Consider the following 12,341-nt stretch of genomic DNA (forward strand, 5'->3'; position numbering starts at 1 on the left):
TCTGTTTTACAAAGGTCATCTTAGCCAAGGCAAAGAAGATGAAGTGGCATGAGGGAGTACTTGAGATTAATCAGGCTGTGGTGAGAAGTCATGCAAGAGATGAGCCTCCGGATTCAGGACAGTCCTGAAACAGGATACACAGGACTAGCAGGTGGCAGTGAGAGAGACAGCCGCATCCACCAACGTTGAGTTAGGACAGGTAATAGTGAAAACGTCCATCCACCCACCCTTTCTTCCATTTTCTGCTTTGTTTCACAAAGGATTTGAGAAAGCGTGTCCTGTCCTGTGTCAGATGATCTTCAAGCCTAAGCGCTCACAAGGGCTTGGTGGTCACACATGGAACGCTGCCTACTATTTCCCACACCCCCGTGGCGAGAAATAAAAGGCAAATCTCTGTTCGATGTAAGAGTTATTATGAATGTCAAGGCCCAGGAAGGCACGGGGGTAGCGGCTGCAAACCGCCCAGGCCCCCGCAAGGCTCAGGTCCCTAAAGCACGGGGTAAAGCGAGCCTCGGTCCCCTGGGAGCAGGGCCTGAGGCCGCCTTCTGTCCCCTGGAAAGATGCTCGGCCGTCAGAGGAGATGGTTTCCCGGGACTGAGAGGCTGCGGTTGTGAAAAGGGGAGAAAGGAAGAAAGGATTTGAGAGGAAGGGACAAAGGGAGCCACAAAGAATACAGTATGCAAAGTTCCTGCTAGAAGCCAAAGGAACTTGCAAGAGTCCTTGCCTGGAAAAATAGAAAAGGTAATAGTAAACGCGGCCCTCTCCAGGGAGCGACCACATGAGAAGTCCGGACAAAGAGACTGAGCTCAAAGAGCGGAGGATACGGAATCTTTCTGGGCAATCGCACACCCTTCATCCGTTTCCCGGACTTGGGTTGCAGACCCTGGTCAGAGCCTAGTTTTCCTCGGATTCCTTCACCAGCTTGGGCTGCGGAGTGCGCATGTTAAAGGGGGAGGGCGCCCCACTGTTCTGGGGTAAGGGTTTCGTGGGGAGTATGGCCCAGATGACTGCCAAAGGGGAAAGTCTCCCACCTGCAGAGGCAATGAATGTCCATGAACTCTGCCCTGTTCTCCCCGGGATCAGGGATGATCTAGAGGTTTCTTAAGTGGAAATGAAGAGTTAGCTAGCTACCTTTTCTCAGGAGTTAAGATTCTGTGTATGAACAGTGAGATAGAGGTTTGTCCAATTCACTCCAAGTACGCAGGCTGCTTTGATGGTTCATAAAATGATGTCAAGGAATGAGAAAAACAATCTGATATGCTCCATCTAGTCATTTCTTTTCAATCACCGGTGAGGTGAAATGCAAACACTGATGCCGCCAGGAAAAACGGTGTGTTCATGTCAAGTCTCTGAGTCTTGTTTTTTATTTTTTAATTCCACGAACAATGTTTTGCTCTCACTTTCTGTCCACACCCCTCTCCCCTAATAAAGTTGCTGTTTTGCTTTTGGAACTTTGATCCTGATACTTTTCTTGAAGGAAGTTTGGTTGGAACTCAAGGCATAACTGACTAGCAAAATTCGTAACTCCAAGTATTAAGTAACTTTCTTTATGAGACAGAAACAGCGTCCGATTCAAATGTAAGAATGATCCTTAAAATAACTGATACAGGGATACATTTATGGCACAGATTGCGGCATACTTATCTCCAAACTCACTAAGTTGTATATTTAATTATATGCAGCTTTTTGTACACCAATCATACCCCGATAAAGCGGCTTAGAAAACTGATATAAGCAAATATACTCACTCGATCATTTTTGATGACAAAAACACTAAAAAGAAATACTGTTAAACTTGCCACACTTCCCTGGAGCTCTTAGGGGTAATCTTAAATCCACTTATGATGTGAGCAATAAGAAGAGAAAGATTAAATTTTTGAAGGGAACGCTAGAATAAAATTGATGGTAATTCTCAACAGTATGTACAAAAATTATAGAACCCTGGGGCTGGAACTAACCTCTTTCCATTTCCAAATGGACTGTATCTAAATAATTCCGGAAGTGAATTGGCTCCCTAGTCTCTGAGATTTAAAGGATTTCCACATTCCTCCCCCATCCTCATTAGTCTTCATTGTGATCTGTTGAATAAATCTAAGGGGGTAGGAAGGAAGTCCTTCCTGAAGGTGTTTAGAGATGGTTGAGATGTATATGATAAAGCTCACAAAGGTAAATGGAGTTTTAAAGATCAAGCATATCACAATGTAAAAATAATATTTTGAAGTAACGCTTAAAGACATACATGAAAAATAATTTTGCATACGAACTCATCTGCATAGTAAAGCAAAGTTTGGCAACAAGTCATCTAAATTACCTAATTCTAGGTAGAAAAAAGGCTATGTGTGTGTATTTCGGTGAGAAATAAGTAAACTGACAAGTAAGGTGACAATTTCTTGTTTATAACTCTAATGCTATAAAATGAGGACCAGCTTGCAGCTTCTAAAATAGCAAGTGACCTTCTGCAGCTCTGATTTCAACCACTCAGCGGGTTTTTTTCCACCAAAGGGGCTTATTTTAGCTCTCACTAGACATTTCAGCAAATGGTGCTCTCCAAAGGCTGTAGCATCTCTGACACGGATTACACAGGTGGTTTCATTAGAATCCCACATCCTGGGAGCTGGGAAAGTTGAGTATATCTTTAAAAACTGCTGCTTTCAGTGTTATTACCAAGAGCACCCGTGGTCCAACTGTACCAAGGCGAGAAAGCTGAGACTCCACGCTATATATAGCACTCGAGGGGGTTGCATCTGAACTTCTTAATTCTTTCTCCTCCCCCTCCTTTTTTTTTTTTTTCCATGAGAAAGGATGGTTTCTTCTTGGTGAACTATACCCTCTATTCATTTTCCTCCACAAGGGATTTCTTTTAAACTTGGAAATATTCTCCCCAAAATACTGTATCTCAGCCTCAATCAAAATGATTAATGAATTTTTAATTTATCACTTGCCTTAAGGATCCAGAGAACCACTCAATTCTCTGTTTCGTTTGTACTACTATTGTGAAAGTAGAATTCTTAGGGGATTCACTTTGAATTAATGCCAGGATATCTCTACGGACTTGCTCAAGGCAAGGTTTAAGTGCCTGCATTAGGTTTTCAGAGTATCAAGATTCCTCGGAATCCACGCTCTGAGGCAGAAATGATAATATATGAGAACAACTGGTTGAGAGGTGAAACATTTAACCAATGTGTGTTTTGGCTTTTTGACCACGGACTACTGGTTTTGTAAGTTTTCTGTCATTAAATAGAACAAGTGTACTGGTGTCACAGGCGACAGTGTCGGAGAGGATAATGTCAATTTCAGGACCTTTCTGATTTTTTCTAATCTCCATTTAGAAATCGTTCTTTTTTTCAGCATAAATAGAATTGGGCTGTTAGCATAAAGACATCAGCAACATTTAAGCTTAAAGCAGCCGTCTATTAGTGATGTGTAGCCTCAATTAAGACAGTCGTATATTTTTAGCATTTAAGTTTCTCAAATTCTTTAAAGAAGGGATTGGAGGCATAAATAACCTCTAACTCCTTTGTCGGCTCAGTTTCCATGGTCTAATCACTCATTACTCCCTCACCAGTGAATTAAGATAGCTTCTGGTCTCCTTTTCACACAAATTCTATTGCTGATAATCATAACAAAAAATGGTATAACAGATTTTTACTTCATGTAGACCTGAACCAAAATGTTTTTAGAATTTTCCAGATGTATTAACAAAATATGAGATTATGTAATTAATTCTAAAAAATGATGCAAATGTCAATGAAATATGAACGGAGTGAAAAACAATGAAAATTTAGATTACCATTACTACAAGTAATAATAGTATCTGGACAAAGACTGAATGAATGGATGGTTAATAAAATGGCTATTATTTTCTCAAATTTTGAGAAGCTCAGGTAACAGCACTTTAATAGAAGGTAAGAAAATAGAATGTAAAGCAGAAAGAAAAACTGGAAGAATCTATATAGCATTTGTGTCTAAGCAGACTATAAGCCAAACAAAAAAGCATCTTAAGCAGTAAAACAAATTAACCATTTAAAAGGGTGCTTTCTTAATAATTTTATAATGGAAAGCTGTTTGGGATCACAGGTGTTTTTGTTTTATTGCAATACTGTATGTCTAACTTTTGGGAAGATACAGTTCCTTTTCTTCAAACTAGTTAATAAAATTGAGAAGGAATCTTTTATGAAAATGTTACATTTCAAAATCAACCTTCTTTTTTTTAAGCTCTTATTTATTTATTTATTCATGAGAGACATGGAGAGAGAGGCAGAGGGAGAAGCAGGCTCCCTGCGGGGAGCCCGATGCCAGACTCGATCCCAGGACCCCGGGATCACGACCTGAGCCAAAGGCAGACCCTCAACCACTGAGCCACCCAGGCGCCCCTCAAAGTTAACTTTCATAGTGAAAGACCTCCTTCACAGAACAATCAGCAAACCCCAGCTTACTTCAATGTCCTGGAATTGACGAGTTCTAAGGGAGGAAGCCAGTATGGACCCCTCCAGACTTCCACTTTGTCACCTTTGGGAAGTCACTTAACAGCTGAATATCCTGGTGTCTTTGGGTTTGATTTTCTCTCTACAGAAGGATCTGGCAGGAGAGACATCTCCTAAGAGCATGGCGACTAGAGTCTGAGGGGCTGCATGGGAATTTCTCTTTGTTTTGACTCATGAGGGAGATGTCTTGCAGAGTTACAGAGGGTGAGAGTTCGGCTCACGGTCTTAAAAGCACTTGAAGAGTCTCAGATGGAACAAACAAGAACAACGGAACCCAGAGCCCATTAAAATCTCTCCCTACTCTCTTCAAAAGGCTGCACCTCCACATGCAACCCGAAGGACAATTAGCAGGTCACAAATCATGAAAATCTAATTATGAATATTGCTCAGGGCATCATCAGGATTGACTTTTACTATTTGGATTTTGTGGACATAGGGATTAACTGTGAATTTAAACAGAAGACACCACCACTCCCTTTTGGAAATTAAGTCAATGTACTTCTGCCCTAAGCTATTTCAGAGGAAATCTTTGGAGGTAACCGTTACATTTTCAAACATTTAATCTGAATTTTTAAAAGTAACTTGATCACTTAAATAACACCATTAATAGGCTAATGTTTTAAAATAAGTGTTTCCTGAGTAGTCTAACACCAAGTCAGCCTACAACAGACCTGTCTGAAAACAAGAGAGCCATTCCACAATAGACCTTACAAATATGGCCCAAATTTAAATGGAACATTTTTTTCTCCTTAGTGTTGAAAGTATTTTTGCCACAGGAGAGTTTAGATCCTAAAATAAAATCAAAACGATAAAATGAAAATAAAACAAACAAAGACAAAAGTCTTTCCAAGCCAGGCATATTTCCAACAGGTCTCTCCACATTCGGAAGCATCATGGAAGTAAATCCTGAACCTGTTGACAGGGGAGGCTCTCAAGGTGGTTGTATACTATTCCAATAACACCAAGGTGTATTAACCTCCAGTGACCCGGCCGTTAAATGACATTTCTGTGTTCCATGCAGCCCATGTGGTACTTTAACCCTAATGAGCTCTTCCCAAAATAGGTGCTCAGAAATGTGGCTAAAGCAGTACCTATCCATCCTGACCTGTGGAAACTCAATTCAGGGCTCTTTCCAAGAGCCAGTGTCTAAGCATGCAATGACTTGAAATGCCGCTCGACAGTGGAGGTGGTTTTAGAGATTATCTTATGAGCATAAACATTTCCCTCCTCGACATAGGCAGAACCTCTGGAAATCCCCTTTCCTCTTCCTTACTGCAGAATATTTCATATCTGCTATGGCTTTTGAAATTGAGTGTATAAAGTGGAATTGGTTTTCTGACAGCTTCTCAATAGCATTTTTTTTTTTTTTTTTTGGTTGGTGGATTTTGGAGTTTTCTTATGAAGTTTTGGATTCGGAGTCAAAAATTAATCCCAAACTAGTATCTCTAGGAAAAGTCCACTGAGGAAGATCAATTTTGCACAACTGCAACTCAAAATGGAAATAGTGAGAATATTCACCTAAAGTAGTGAATGCTAGCGCATTAGGAAAGCTGTATTAATAGGGGTAAAGCATATAGTGACTAATACGCATACATGTACAAGTACTTGAATTGAATACATATCTCTGTATTGCTTATAATGTAAATCATCTTTATATTTGTTTAGAGGAGCCTTGCAGGTCACGAAGTATATTTGTATATATTATGCCATTTATTCCAGTAAATGCACAGGGCTATATACTAGAGTGACTACAACAAATCACTAGGTGATTTTAGATCTTTGTGAAGCTATTAAAGGTATCTAGAAAGATATGGATTTGAATGACCCTAGCAAAGAACTGTAGTTCTTTGTCCCAGGACATTCTAGAATAATGCATGGCCATGGACTGGTTAATATAATAGTGTGGCCGTGGTAGAGATCCCAGAAATGTGACAAATGGAGTTGATTAGTCCAGTCCCCATATTTGGGAAATTTCTCTTGAGACAGAAAGCAGGATTCTAGAAATAGCAGCCTCTTCTGTAGGTGGCAAAGAACAAGGGGATGTTAAAATTTCAGAGGAGTGAAGTAAGACTCTCTCCAGTGACTAACGTGACCTGGTAGGCCTGGGGCTAAGGCTAAGGCCCCTTAGCAGTCAAAAACTTATATCTTCACTTTATAGTCTCCCCTTTTCTCACAAGAGAGGCTCAGGGAGGCAGTCAGGTTGGAATGAACCACTGAGGACAGGTGGGTTTACCCTGACGCTGTATCTGTACAGCATCTCATCCTTCACATTGAATGTACATGAACCCAGGGTATTTGGAGGGTGCTTGCCACTCTCTTCTTGAGCTGCCTCTGGTTATCCTTGATGCTCATTTTAATCTGATTTCTTGTTTTTGTTTTGTTTTGTTTTCAGGAGGGTAGAGGGAGAGAAGAGTCTGGTGCATAGTTCTGGTTTGATTGTGATTATTAATTGTATCAGAGTCATCCTACCCCATGGGTTCTCCTGCCTATGAGGGAGGTGTGGCTGGCTACAGGCAAGGGCTTGAGCATCTTGAAGGACGGCCTGGTTGCCTGAAAGTCCCTCCTCTCTACCACTCTATACTTCTCTTTGGGAAGTGGCTATAACAGAGGGACTATCTGTACAGAGGGCTAAAGCTCTCACCAGGAGGTGGGAGAACCATAATCCTTCAAAGTCATTTAATCCAACCCACCTTATTTTTCTGATGAAGAGATCTGAGCCTCAGAAAGCAGAACTGGTTTTGAACAAGTTCACAAGGCAAGCACATGGAATGAGGACTCTCCATTTCAATATACTATCCCTAATATGCCTGTGGGATCCCTAAAGTGCAAGGGGCCTGTGGTTGGGGGAGGAGCAAGAGGTATTGGAAGATAGTTAAGTTCTCAAGATGTCTTCCCTCAACACAAAAAAGGGAGAATGAAAGACACTGGATTCTCCTTTCCCCACACTGCTTGAAGGACTTTTCTCACTGATTTGGCCTATTTTTATTTATCTCAATGACCTCCTAGACAATTGCTCCTGAATCGCATGTCTATCTGTGTTTGCTACCCGTGCCATTGGGGGAAGAAGGAAATATGTAGCTAGAGTTAAATTCTATTCTCTTTACCACTTCTGAATGAGTCATTAATTATGCATAGAGAAATGTATGTTTATGAAATATACATGTGAAAGTGCATAGATAGATTTAAGCAGTTATAAAAGATTTATCTGTAGAAGCCTATGTCATTAAAGGTGCCGCCTTAGACCATAGCACCTGCTTGGGGTTCTTAATAAGTAACAGTTGAAACATCAATGTTGATAGAATTCCCCCAAATAAAATGCACTAGTAAGATCTTCTTTGTTTCTATATAGACTTAGTAGAATTAAGTAGTAGTAAAAGGGACTAGACACTCTCAGATCAATATCTTTGTAATCTCCTCTAACTATTAATACACAGCTTCTGGAATAGGTAGCTTTCTTTTTTTTTCAAAAAGAGGTTTATTGTCTAATTTTTATGCTTAAAATTCCAGGCTCCATAAATAGGACACACAAGAAATAGGAAACTAAACCTATATTTAAGATTATATAGGAGAGACCAAGGAATTTGTATTTCTTTGTCTTTATCTTGAGAGAAAATTACTAAAAGCAACAGGAAATTCAGGCAATGTGTGTAAAAGGTAATTTATCCCCTTAGCCTCACAGCTAATTTGATGGATTCCCCCCCCTCCACCGTTTTTAAAAGCATATTGTTTGGTTATTTGAAATGTTTTGTTGCCTAGTACCTCACAGACACACTGTCAATCGTTTTTTGAGATTAAATGAGCTTTTGTTAAGAGTATTGGTCCTATAGAATCCCCCCACTGATAAGAGCTACAGTGAGGAGCACATACAAGAGCCTCCCCGTCCTTTTTTGCTTGCTCATGGGGCATCCGTTAGCCAGCATCCTCTCCCTGCCACCAACCACTGCAAAATTTTATCCCCGAAGATATAACACATCCTCACGCCAGCTTGAAGTAAAGTTCCAGCTAAAACCAGTTAATACTCCTGCCGAAATATTAATTTGCAGCTTACTTTTGTCCTTGTCTTATTCCATGGCTTTTTCTCCTAGGGATTTTGAGAAGCCCAAGGATATAATTCTTGGAATGTTTCAGATTTTTCTGTTTGCTTACCCACATTTTGTTTTCTATTTCCAAGACCATGAGAATTAACCATTCCTGTTAAGAGATATGGCTGAGAGTAAGCAATAGCCCCCGTCTCCCTCACCTCTTGGAGAGTCCATGGTACCATCACGCCCAGGACTTACAGTATATGACCCACTGAATTGCATTGTTTGTGTTCATGTCTGGCTCTTAGCTGGTGAGGGCAGGAGCCGTGGTGTTCTGGTCTTGAAAACCTGGCACATTTCAAAAATATGTTTTTGAAAGAATGCCTGGTGATCTAGGGTAGTAGAGTGATGTACATTAGAATTTAAGCTCTGTCACCTAACTAACTCTGTGTTCTAGGAAAATCCCTTAATCTCTTCATCTACAAAATGGGATGATTTCTCTCACCTGAACTCGTTAGTGTGAGGCTCAAGATGGCTAACATGCATTTTCTATACTTCTTTCCATTCATTAAATATTATTATCATGTCCTTAGCCTAAGAAGTTTGTAGTTTCTTTGGTACATTTTTTTATTTTTATTTTACTTTTTTCATTTATTTATTTTTCTTTGGTACATTGTTTTAGAAAGACAAGCTTGGATTTTCTGGGGAATATTCCTGACTTTCACAATAGTCCTTTAACTCACGTTTTTGGGACCTGCATATTGTTGCTTATACAGTTGCTTTATGGTTCTTAAATATGTGGTTTTATTAAATGAATTCCAGGCTGTAAGACCGTATTCCATATGAGCTATTCCAAAAACTGGCTTAAGAAACAGCTGCTTTTATGATAAATTCAGTATCAGAATAATGTCCTGGTTGTACACAGTTCATTATTCCTTCAGAAACCAGGGGAAGCAGATCAGGGCTTCTAATAGCCAAGAATGATGTTCAAAAATTCTTTAGTGTCATATCACCTTCAATTCACCCAGTGAGAATGTAGCTGGAATCAGATTTTCTATTTTGTCTGCACAGAGTTCTTTCTGTGACAGCTTGCCACCACCAGATTAGTGTAGATGCTCATTAATCAAGTCAGAGCAAAATGTCAGTTTTCTCACTCTGTGTGCTCCTCTGTGTAGCACCTAAAAGGACGGCAGGCAGGCAGCAAACGTTAAGCATGTTTTGCTCAGTGGGAATGTCAATTAACTTATGAGGGGCTCCCTTTGGTGGGAAGACATACATCATCATAATTCAAAGAATGGCTTTTGATGTTACTCAGACCTGAGCTCACATGCTTATTTTGCTTTTTACAAGTTTTGTGACTTCTGAGCCTTTCTTTTTTCATCTGTAAAATGGACATACACATACCTCCGTAATAGGCATAATACAATTGTTCTGAGAATTAAATGTAGGACATTGCTTAGCACAATGCAGGTGCTCAATGAAAGGTAATTACATTACTTGTAAAAACCAGTAATGTCATTAATCATAATGATATAAATAGCATTGCAATACCAATTACATTAATAATAATAATAGTAATAAAGTTTATGCTTGATAGGTTCTATCCTAAGAACTTATGAATATTAACTCCTTCAACCAACACCCTTTGTTGGGACTATTATTGTTCTAGGTTTACAGCTGAGACCCAAAGAGATTAGGTAAAGTGCTCACGGGAAAGGGCACACTAGGTTTTGAACTCAGGCAATTCAGCTTTAGAATCAGAGTTCGTAACCACCATCCGTATCACTGACGTTCTTCTGTCCAATGATTCTGCTGTGGATGTGGTGTTTAGTGAAATGAATGACAGTTTTTTGGATGGTCCAAGAAAGAATAGTGTACCACATTACTGTGGCTTGTCACTGGCACCTATGTTGGACACCCATACCAGGAGTTTGTGTCCACTAGATGGCATTGTTGTTTTAACGAAATGTGAACCAAGTCACTATGGTCTGGGAGCCTGTTAAATTTGAGAACACCGGCAGCACAAGCCAGTTGTATTCCTGAAAGTCAGATGGAAGAAACCCCCAAACTTTGCAGCATAGCTACCGATCTCTAAAAGACTAATGGTATCGAGAAATAGGAAAAATATGTACTAGTTTTTTCAGGGTGTTGATATCTGTAGAAAATCTGGATGAGTTTTGAAATCATCTAGTCCAAATGCATCAGTTCATAAATAAATAGAGTGAGGGCCAGAGAGGAAAAGTTACTGGGAGGTGGGTACCCAGATTTGATGGCTTTGGCTGTAGTTCTCTTTCGCTAATACTTCCAACAGATTCTAAATCACAAAGAAACTGTGGTTTATGAATTCTTAGAAGACCTTCCTTTGGGATATGGGGCAGAAGATTGCCCAACGATTATGAGTTTTTGCCTCATTTTGTTTAATACATATGTTCAAAATCAATACCAGACTCAGATACTTAGATATGAAGGAGGATAAAAGCCAAAAATGGTGTCTATTTCTTTTTCTTTTTAATATGCCTCCTTGGAAAGATTGAGTGACTCTGGTTTATGCATCTATTTAAAAACATTTTGGTGGGGGGCACCTGGGTGGCTCAGCGACTGAGTGTCTGCCTTCAGCTCAGGTTGTGATCCTGGGGTCCTAGGAGCGAGTCTTGCATCAGGCTCCCTGCAGGGAGCCTGCTTCTCCCTTTGCCTACGTCTCTGCCTCTCTCTGTGTGTCTCTCCTGAGTAAATAAATAAAATATTAAAGATATTTTTTACATAAAGAGAAGGGGAGGGGCAGAAGGAGAGGGAGACAGCGAATCTTAAGCAGGCTCCATCCATGCCCAGCATGGAGCCCAACATGGGGCTCAGTCCCACAACCCGGAGATCATGACCCAAGCCGTAATCAAGAGTGCTTAACTGACTGAGCCATCCAGGCACCTGGAGTGTCTCCTCTTTAAAAGACTGCCAAAAAAAAAAAAAAAAAGACTGTGCCTATTGGCTGACAATGCAGTTAGTGTATATTAAACACAGAGCAAGTAGCAGGGCAATGGCTAAGACAAAGGACTGGGATCAGATGGCCTGGGTGGAACCAAAGGACCCTGGGAAGGCCATGAGACACCTCTACGCCTCTGTTTCCACATCTGTAAAATGGAAATCATATTTTTACTCATAAGGTGTTTGTGAAAATTAAATGCATGTGAAGTGCCTGTGTCTAGTTATAGAAACAAGGCTAAGAGTAGCAATAAAAATAGATTTTTTTTTTTGTTTTGTTCTGCTAGCTGATGTTTAGTTTTCTGTGTCTCTCAGCTGTGAATGTCATTGCAGGTGCTCTGTCAACAACTTCTTTACTCACTGTCACATGCTACATTGCTAAAAAGGAGAAATAACGTTTCAGGTTTTATAACTGTGTAACATCACTTCTTCTTCAACCAGATGGTAGAAGTAGCCAAGATACATATGGCATGTACTTCATTATGTGTTCACGTCAACTTTATTTAAAACACTCGTAGGCTTTGGGCTCCTACTCACAGTTTAGACAGAGAAGGTGACTGGCATACAAATAATAACCATTGAACACTTGCTGAGTGACAAACATTGCTCTGTTTTGCAAGGATGAACTCATATAATTCTTACTACAACTGTGGGATCTAGGAACTAATACCTCTCCCTTTTTAAAGATGAGCAAACTGGGATCCAAAAACTTGCTCCAGCCTAAATAATAAGCCAGAGTCAGCGTGTAGACTCGGGTGGCCTGATTCTCAGTGACCCTGTACTGCCACCCCTCAGGGCAGGATGTGAGGAGGCGCTTCCTCCAAAAGTCCCTTGCTTCCACCCCCAACCCCATACCAAA

At 40.3% G+C, this 12,341-nt stretch overlaps 1 protein-coding gene across 1 annotated transcript in view; it reads right to left on the reverse strand.

The window, feature by feature from the left end:
• The window catches only part of RORB (RAR related orphan receptor B), a 185,940-nt gene that overhangs the window by 26,459 nt on the left and 147,140 nt on the right, over positions 1–12,341 (reverse strand). The window lies entirely within an intron of this gene.

This window comes from Nyctereutes procyonoides, unplaced genomic scaffold (genome assembly GCF_905146905.1).
Source record: "Nyctereutes procyonoides isolate TBG_1078 unplaced genomic scaffold, NYPRO_anot_genome, whole genome shotgun sequence".
In the NCBI taxonomy this organism is placed as follows: Eukaryota; Metazoa; Chordata; class Mammalia; order Carnivora; family Canidae; genus Nyctereutes; species Nyctereutes procyonoides.